The sequence below is a fragment of the Aquarana catesbeiana genome, linkage group LG10 (assembly GCF_042186555.1).
Source record: "Aquarana catesbeiana isolate 2022-GZ linkage group LG10, ASM4218655v1, whole genome shotgun sequence".
NCBI lineage: Eukaryota > Metazoa > Chordata > Amphibia > Anura > Ranidae > Aquarana > Aquarana catesbeiana.
The window spans coordinates 136459545-136468293 of NC_133333.1; the positions used below are offsets into that span (position 1 = coordinate 136459545).

An 8749-nucleotide genomic window follows, 5' to 3' on the forward strand; every position below is an offset into this window, starting at 1 on the left:
GGTTTATGGTTTTGTCCCTCCCATGAGATTGATGTAATGGAAACAATTAAAGACTTGTATTTATTTGCTCATAATTTGACGTATAAATACATGTTTGATTCAGAACAAAGTCAAGAAAACTGAAAGAGAAATATCAAGTAACAAGTCAAATGTTTCACTATGAAAGTCTTTAGAGCTCTGATCGTCGGATTTGATGATTTTATATGATGAGGGGAAGATAGACCTTGACCCCCCACTCAAGACAACAGATGACATATCCAATATACACAGGGTGAAAAGATTCAAGTCCAAATCAGGTCACTTTCCTAAATTATCCCTCTGCCCAAATGTCTGGATGTTCCTCCAGAAATCCATCAGGGATCTCAAGAATGCGCACTGGATATCGCCTTCTTCTCTTTCTTCCTTTAATCTTTCTGCCGAATAGCAACTTGCACTACAACAACTTAGGACACAGACACAAATAGTAATTAAACCATCTGATAAAGGTGGCAACATCGTAATGATGTCCCACCCAGAATACAAAGGCATGTGCTACGATATACTAGATAATAGGGAATGGTATTGCCCTATTGATTTACAAATGGTCTCATCATTTGAGAGCGAGTTTAGAGACCTATGTACCCAGGCCCACATGAAAGGACTAATTCATAAAGACACTTTAGAGTATTTGGTTAACCCTTATCCGCGGACCCCTACGTTCCACAAAAATTTGAGAGGTCCACCAGGGAGACCTATTATTTCTGGTATTGGATCCTTATCAGAATGTGCAAGCAGATTTGCGGATTTATTTCTCCTTCCACATGTGACCAGTCTACCATCCTTCATCAAGGATACACCCAATTTACTCAGACACGTGCATGGGTACTCATGTCCCCCTGGGCGCCCTGCTCATTGCAAATTAATATAAAATCTTTGTATTTGAATATCCCGCATGAGCAGGGCATCCGAATGGCAGAGGACAGACATTCCTGGCCACTAAACTGTTTCATTCTGAATCTACTCACTTTCATTTTGACAAAAAACGATTTTGTCTTCATGGATCAATTGTACTTGCAGGTGCAGGGAGTAGCCATGGGCACATGTTGCACTCCATCCTATGCAAATCTCTATCTGGGCGAATGGGAGAGAGAGGTTTTCTCCAGTGACATATATGTGCCCTGGTTCCCCTGCATCCTATGTTGGTTTAGGTACATCGATGAACTTTTGGTCATCTGGACCGGCACAGAGAGGGACCTGTATATGTTTATGGAAGAATTGAATTCCAATTGTTACAATCTAAAATTTACCTACATGGTGAGTGAGCCAGAAATACCTTTCCTTGACCTTAATATTTCAATGGACCCAGATGGTTATATACAATCTGATCTCAACTGCAAGCCAAGTGCTGGCAACACTCTACTCCGTGCCAGAAGCTCGCACCCAAGCTCGCTGATTTGGAGTATACAATATGCCCAGTATTTCTGCTTGCGTGAGAGGTTACTAGCACAAGGCTACTCCCGTACACTTTTGAAGCATTCCTACAATAGGGCATGGACAAAAACAAGAGGGTCCCTATTATATAATACTCCATCCAAACGTAGTCTCCAAACTGTTGGCCTGGTTACAAGGTTCTCTACTCATGAACCACAATTGCGAACTCTGATCACAAAGAACTGGCATTTCCTTACTGAGGATTACACAATTCCCAAATATAAGATCCACTCCAAAGCTGATTTTTAAACGAGCGACAACTTTAAGACAACAACTTACCTCTAGTCATTATGTGCCACACAGAAATAGCAATTCCTCAATACGAGGTACTTACCATTGTGGCAGCTGTCCATGTTGTCCCTGGATAAAGGAAGGTCACTAGGGCACTAGATTACCAAATGACCAATGGCATAGATCTAGAACTTTTGCTGACTGCTCTACCAGAGGAGTCAATTATATCATGTATTGCCGGTGTGGTGTATTCTACATCGGCAAGACGAAACGTGAATTTAGACTAAGAATTAGTGACCATACATATTATTCAGAAGGAGGCCAGATTGTTACGCCTGTCACTAGACATATAGGCCTATATAATAATTATCACACCAAAATGGTATCTTTTTTTGTCCTTGAAATTGTCCCTATGAATCCCAGAGGAGGGAATTGGGATAAACTTATACTTCAAACGTGAAACGCTCTGGCTAGAGCATTTGAATGCTCTGACTCCACCTGGTTCGAACAAGGCCAACTCATACCAACCTTTTCTCTAATATAAATCCCCAATGTGCATTTGTGGCCCTTTGCATTTCTTTCCTGTTCGTTGAATTTCTTCATTTTCTCTCGCTGTCCTTTTTCTTTTCCATGATGCTTATGAGTTCGGGTCCTCTTTTAGACATACCTAAAGTAATGCATTATATTATATTTTTCCATTAAAGATTTATTATAATTTAACATCTTTGTAAATTTATTGTTATTCATGTAATGAGCTGTTATATAGCTGAGGGCGGGGCCACTCGGTGATGTAAATGGGCGACCCTGAGTTCCTCTGACATCACATGGCATCAGATAGGGGTCAGGGTCACCCGTTTACGTCACCGGGTGGCCCCGTCCTCAGCTATATAACAGCTGTCACAGAGAAGAAGCATCACTCGGCGGGAGCCTCCCATGGAGGCAGAGCTGTTGCAGATTTTTTTTCTTTTTTTGGTCCGTCGGGCAGCGTGAGATGGATCTATATCACGGGACATTTTTATTTTTTTATCTTTTAATAAAAGACTTGTCCCAAAGTGTCTGTCTTTTTTACTATTTGACACTTTTTTTGTGAAATGGTAGGGGTACAATGTACCCGTTACCAATTCACATAGAAGGGGGGGGCAGGATTTGGGGGTCCCCTTGTTAAAGGGGGCTTCCAGATTCTGCTAAGCCCCCCGCCTGCAGACCCCCACAACCACCGGGCAAGGGTTTTAGGGATGAGGCCTTGTCCCCATCAACATGGGGACAAGGTGCTTTAGGAACCCCAAAGCATCCTCCCCATGTTGAGGGCATGTGGCCTGGTACGGTTCAGGAGAGGGGGCGCTCTCTCACCCCCCCTTTTCCTGCAGCCTGCCAGGTTGCGTGCTCGGATAAGGGTCTGGTATGGATTTTGGGGGGACTCCTATGCCTTTTTTTAAATTTTGGTGCAGGGTTCCCCTTAATTTCCATACTAGACCTGAAGGGCCTAGTATGGATTTTGGGGGGACCCCCCCCGCAATTTTTTAAAAACATTTTTGGTTTGGGGTTCCCCTTAATATTCATACCAGACCCGAAGGGCCTGGTAATGGACTGGGGGGAAACCCATGCCGTTTTTTTTCAATGAGTTTTATCTATATTGTCGAGACCCGACAATTCATTACAGCCACGATCAGTCTTCAATTACTTTTTTCCTTTAGAAATGTTATTTTGCTGTGGTACTGTTCTAAATACGGGAAAACTGCGCCACTTTACAGGCATACTATACACACCCCCAGGCACGATATTTAAAGGAATATTTCATTTTCATTGTTTCAATTTAAGCATTATTAAAATCACTGCTCCCGAAAAAACTGACTTTTTAAAACTTTTTTTTGCATTGATACATGTCCCCTGGGGCAGGACCCGGGTCCCCAAACACTTTTTATGACAATAACTTGCATATAAGCCTTTAAAATGAGCACTTTTGATTTTTTAGGTTAATGTCCCATAGACTTTAATGGTGTTCGCGTGTTCGTCAGAATTTTTTGCATGTCCTGTTGAGAACCGAACTGGGGTGTGTTCAGCTCATCCCTAGTCATGAGAATAAGACTTGTGTTTCAACATACTCCAAGTGTACATTTGTATTTGTAAGCATGATACCTGACTGTGAAATACATATTTTAGGGAAAAAAATAACTTCAAACATCAAAGTATATATAAATATTCAGACCATTCTAAAACTGCATATGACAGCACATTGGTATGCATAGACCAGCTGGGAAAGTGAGAAACAGAAATTGTTGATAAGGCAACCGGCTTATATGCTTGAAAAATATAATTCAGTAAACATGCTGGGATGTGAAAGTATCTATCACCCTAAGACACCAAAGAGATACAAGTGGTATTTGTAAGGGTGCTATGGGGAGCAGCAGTTACATCATTATTAGCAAAGCTGAATAGTCAGGTGTGCCGCTGGAAGCTATGGTAATATTACCAATACCAAATTGCATACCCAGTGGAACTAGCACTACAACACATCCAAAGCTGGGGTTCCCAGCACCAAGTGGCCCCGAGATACGGGGCCCCAAATTTGGTTCGGAAAATGTCAAGCACTTTTCTGCAGCAGAGAATGACATTTTCTGAGCCGATTTTGGGGCCCCATATCTGGGGTCCACTTGGTGCTAGGAACCCCAGCTTTAGATGTTTTGTAGTGCTAGTTCCACTGGGTATGCACACCAAATTTGGGGTTCCTAGCACCAAGTGGCCCCGGGATACAGGGCCCCAAACTTGGTCAACTGTCCATCTACAGCAATGTCATTTCGGGACCCGTTGGGTCGAGACCCCAAATTTTGTCTGCATCTAGGGGGCATCTAGGAACCCTTAACTAAGGAGTTTGAAGTTTGGTGGACCTATGGCTGCAAATGGACACAGTGAGGCATGCAAATGGACATTGTTGACCCTCTTTTCCACTTACAGTAGCTGCGCATTTCTCACCCTAGGCTTTTAACCGATTTTGGGGCCCCATATCTTGGGTCCACTTGGTGCTAGGAACCCCAGCTTTAGGTATGTTGTAGTGCTACTTCCACTGGGTTTGCCTCCCAACTTTGGGGTTCCTAGCACCAAGTGGCCCTGAGGTACAGAGCCCCAAATTTGGTTCAGAAAACTCAGAGTTCTTTTCTGCAGCAGAGAATGACATTTTCCGAACCAACTTTGGGGCCCCATATCTCGGGACCACTTGGTGCTAGGAAGCCCAGCTTTGGATATGTTGTAGTGCTAGTTGGGTTTGCACACCAAATTTGGGGTTCCTAGCACCAAGTGGCCCCGAAATATGGGGCCCCAAAGTCAGTTCGGGAAATGTCATTCTTTGCAAGTGCTTGACTCAAGTATAAGCCGAGGGGGGCACTTTCAGCACAAAAAAAATGTGCTGAAAAACTCGGCTTATACTCGAGTATATACAGTACTCTTCATTTCATTTATGCTATTTTGCTTACCCGTATTTATCGGCGTATAACATGCACAGGCGTATAACACGCACATTCATTTTAAGAGGGAAATTTCAGGAAAAAAACTTAAATTTTAAATAAGGAACTTTGAAGCAAAAGAAGGGTCAGTGCCCATCTGCAGCCTCACCATTGCCATCAATGCAGCCCGATCAATGCCCATCTGCAGCCTCACAAGTGCCATCAATACAGCCTCGCCATTGCCATCAATGCAGCAGCCTTGCCATTGCCTTCAATGCAGCAGCCTCACCATTGCCTTCAATGCAGCAGCCTCACCATTGCCTTCAATGCATCAGCCTCACCATTGCCTTCATTGCAGCAGCCTCACCATTGCCTTCAATGCAGCAGCTTCACCATTGCCATCATTGCAGCCTGATCGATGCCCATCTGCAGCAAGAGGGGACAGGGAGGGGGGCGGGACAAGCGCCAACAGATTACATGCAGTGAGAATCCTATGATAGACAGAACAGTGGTCCAATGGTGGCCCAGGAGACAGGACTTCCTATTACAGAGGCCGCCAAGTAAACAGGAGATTCTCACTGCATTTAATCTGACGGCGCTCGTCCCTGTCCCCTCCGAGGCAGCTAAAATTTAAGTATTGGTGTATAACACGCACATGTTATTTGCACCCGATTTTCTTGGTGAAAAAGTGAGTGTTATATGCCAATAAATACAGTATCTTTTCTTTAGAAAGGCATGAAATCTGTTTTTAATAGATACTATAAATAACCTGATTTTGCCTTTATACTGAGTTGCTATATATATATATATATATATATATATATATATATATATATATATATATACTGTAAATGCACGGGAGAAAGGCAGAGGTAACTAAAAGGGACTTTGTCACTAGATAACAATTTTTATTAAAGTGGAACTACACTGCATTGAAACACCACAAACCAAAAACACTATTAAATTCATTTTTAATATTCAAAGAAAACTCACCCATCTATCCATGTCTCCATGCTTTGTTTTGCTAAGGAATCACTTGGAAAAAAACTCAACCCCCAGCAATTATTCTGGCCGTGGCAATCTTGATTAAAGACAGATAATTTGTGTAGCGTTTAATTCCTGCAATCCATCTATCCTTAGTTCGGCATGCAGGCAGGAGGGCGTGCTCAGCTGAGAAAACCCCTCCTTCACTCCTAAGATGTCTGACATCATTTGCCTAGGCCTGGAAACCAGGAAGTAACTGAAAATATGTAAAAAAAAAAATATGTTACATATTATATACTTTCCTATTTACTAATGCTAGCATCATAGGATTAAAAATAGTCAATGTTGATTGAGAGAATGAAGTACAGGCACCTGTAAAGAAAAGGTTTAATACCCGTTCTGTTGCCTACACTGCTGTCCTGCTGTATACAGCGCTCCCAAATCGCTCCTGCCCATTTCAATGAATAGGCAGCGCTTCCAAAGTGCCTGAAAAGCGCTTCAGAAGCAACACAACACAGGAGTTTTTAACCCCCTTTTTTGGGGTTGAAAGCACCCTGCTAGCGGCCAAAAAGAGCCGCTTAAACAGCGGTAAAGTCCCTTTAAAACGAGCAGCTCTTTGTATAATTATATACACATAATTGGTAAAATAAATTCATATTGTGCTGATACATGATGGTATATGCATGAACAAAAACATGATGGATGTAAATTGTAAGAAACAGGCCGTCTTGACACCCAAAAAACTCTATGTGTTTCATGGATCCTGTCCACTCATTAGGAGAATGTTATAATAGGAAATATCTATAATTGTGAGTAAGTAAACAAAAAAAAATTATATATATAATATATATAGGCACATATTAAAAAATAAATAATTTCCTATAAAGGGGAAAGAAAAAAAAAGTATCTTAAAGGGGCAAGAAATCTGATACTTACAAGTCAGCTTTAGAGAAAAGCCCAGCTTCTAAAAAGGGGAATAAGGATGTCAGATGCAGTGTCTGACCTGGGGCTGAGACAGGAAAAACCCATCCAAACCAGGGGTACAGCAAAAGAACAGGCCAGGGAACCACAGTGTAGTCCATGGAAAAGATGGAATAGAGGAACAGCTCAGGTCCACACTAATCTGAAAAAAAAAAATGAATATATATTATATAATGTGTAAGGATAGATATAGATAAGAGTATAAAATATACACTTTCCTCTGCTGACCAGCTTTATGGATATGCCGATTTAATGTTGCAGCAGGACTTGGCACCTGCCCACACTGCCAAAACTACTGATACCTGGTTTAATAATCATGGTATCACTGTGCTTGATTGGCCAGCAAACTCGCCTGACCTAAACCTCATAGAGAATCCATGGGGTATCGTCAAGAAGAAGATGAGAGACACCAGAACAAACAATGCAGATGAGCTGAAGGCCGCTATGAAAGCATCCTGGGCTTCCATAACACCTCAGCAGTACCACAGGCTGATCGCCTCCATGCCACACCGCATTGATGCAGTAATTCATGCAAAAGGAGCCCCGACCCAGTACTGAGTGCATACTATACTGTACATGGACATACTTTCCAGTAAGCCAACATTTGCTGTATTAAAAATCCTTTTTTTATTATGTAATATTCAAATTTTCTGAGATACTGAATTTTGGGTTGTCACTAAGGATGGGCGAACGGTTCGGCCCGAGCATAAGTTCGGGCTGAACTTTCGCTGTTCGGACGTTCTGCGAGCAGCCGAACAAACGGGTCGTTCGACTGTTTGTTCGCCCCCCCCCCCCCCCCCTGTTAGGTACCTGGTAGTAGAGCCTGACTTTGTAGGAGAAGACCTCTCATACAACGCTGGTTCAGGAGCCACTGGAGTGGGGACAGTGGTCTCCTGAGCACAGTGGGGTAGGAGTGCCTGTTGAGCTGAGTCTCTGATGCTGAAGTGATGAGAGATTCCACAGGGATGGCTGGACTGCAGATCAGGTGAGACTGGAGGCAGCAAACTGGAACACTTGGAGATGCAACAGCAAGGACTAAACAGGCACAAGCAGGGTCAGACGGTCCGGGTCAGCAAGGATATGAAACAGGCAAAAACAGCAGGCAGAGGCAGAGTCGGTAGGCAGGCAGAGATCGGCAACGGTATCAGGCAGGTAGTAGAAGAGTAGTCAGACAGGCCGGGTCGGATTGGAGCAGGACGGATGGTCAGACAAGCCGGGTCAGATAGGTAGCAAGCAATCAGGTTCAAATACAAGAATCACGAAGCTGAGACGAAGCAGCAATGTGCCAGAGGCACAGGGGGACTTTTATGTGTACTTTGGCGCCAAACCGGCGCTATCGCGAACGCGCGCACGCCCGTACGCGCGCACGTGCACAAAAGCCTTTTCTTTTCCGGATGGTTAGAAAAATAGGCTCGCACTAAACGCCTAGCATGCACATTACTATCTGGTTCCCATGAATTACTTTCTGGGCCGTAGCCCCTCCACTTAATTAGGAACTGGATCTGCCCTTGTCTTTTCCTGCAATCAAGAATAGCCTCGACCTCAAATTCCTCATTGCCATCAATCACAATAGGTTCAGGAGGTCTAGTTCCTCTACCGGGGAAGGGATCAGGTACAGCAGGTTTGAGCAATGACACATGAAACAC

At 43.4% G+C, this 8749-nt stretch overlaps 1 long non-coding RNA gene across 1 annotated transcript; it reads right to left on the reverse strand.

Moving 5' to 3' along the window:
- Positions 1-159: 159 nt before the first annotated feature.
- LOC141110067 (uncharacterized) lies at positions 160-7241 on the reverse strand. The gene is made up of 4 exons (XR_012236229.1): positions 7059-7241; positions 6132-6378; positions 2230-2368; positions 160-442 (listed from the first exon to the last, which is right to left on the reverse strand). It is a non-coding gene; the product is annotated as an uncharacterized lncRNA (long non-coding RNA).
- Between the last annotated feature and the right edge of the window lie 1508 nt (positions 7242-8749).